Source organism: Octodon degus, unplaced genomic scaffold (assembly GCF_000260255.1).
Source record: "Octodon degus isolate 3935 unplaced genomic scaffold, OctDeg1.0 scaffold00175, whole genome shotgun sequence".
In the NCBI taxonomy this organism is placed as follows: domain Eukaryota; kingdom Metazoa; phylum Chordata; class Mammalia; order Rodentia; family Octodontidae; genus Octodon; species Octodon degus.
The window spans coordinates 1951985-1953191 of NW_004524751.1; the positions used below are offsets into that span (position 1 = coordinate 1951985).

Sequence of the window (1207 nt, forward strand, 5' to 3'; positions counted from 1 at the left end):
CGAACCTATCAGGAGGGTTTAAAACATGAAGTGAGTAATACTCAAGGATAGTTTACAGAATAGGGAGGCCTGGTTGGCAGAGAGGAAATTCATGAACCCTTTCAACATGCCCAACCTGTATCAGAAACTGGAGAATGATCCCAGGACAAGGACACTGCTTAGTGAACCTACCTACTGGGAACTGATTGAGCAACTATGAAACAAGCCATCTGACTTGGACATGAAACTGCAAGACCCTCAGATTATAACAACACTCAGTGTCCTCCTTGGGGTTGATTTGGGTAGCATGGATGAGGAAGAAGAGACTGCAACTCCTCCTCCTCCTCCTCCTCCTCCTCCTCCTCCTCCTCTTATTCTATCTTCTCCTCTTCCTCTTTCTCCTTCTAAAAAGGATACCAAGCCTGAGCCCATGGAAGAGGTTATTCCAGAGAATAAGAAGCAGGCACTAAAAGAAAAAAGAGCTGGGGAATGATGCCTACAAAAAGAAAGATTTTGACACAGTGCTAAAACATTATGACAAAGCCAAGGAACTGGATCCCACCAATGTGACATACATTACTAATCAAACAGCTGTGTACTTTGGAAAGACTGATTATAATAAATGCAGGGAACTTTGTGAGAAGGCCATTGAAGTGGGGAGAGAAACCGAGAAGACTATCAACAGATTTCCAAAGTGTATGCTCAAATTGGCAATGCTTACGTCAAAGAAGGAAAGTATAAGGCTGTTACCCACTTCTAAAATAAGTCTTTGGCAGAACACTGAACTCCAGATATAGTGAAGAAATGCAGCAGGCAGAGAAAATCCTGAGGGAGCAAGAGCAGCTGGCCTACATCAACCCTGATCTGGCTTTGAAGGAAAAGAACAAGGGCAATGAGTGTTTTCAGAAAGGAGACTATCCTCCGGCCATGAAGCCCTATACAGAAGCCAATAAATGGAATCCATGAGATGCCAAACTGTACAGCAATTGAGCTGCCTGCTATAACAAGCTTCTGGAACTCCAGCTGGTACTCAAGGACTGGGAAGAGTGCATCCAGCTGGAGCCGACCTTCATCAAGGGTTACACCTGTAAAGCTGCTGCGCTGGAGGCTATGAAGGACTACACAAAGCCCATGGATGTGTACCAGAAAGCACTGGACCTAGACTCCAGCTGTAAGGAGGCTGCCAGCTGTTACCAGCGCTGTAAGATGGCTCAGTACAACAGGCACG

At 45.5% G+C, this 1207-nt stretch overlaps 1 pseudogene; it reads left to right on the forward strand.

Moving 5' to 3' along the window:
- The first annotated feature begins 6 nt into the window (after positions 1-6).
- The window catches only part of LOC101571555, a 7368-nt pseudogene continuing 6167 nt past the window's right edge, over positions 7-1207 (forward strand).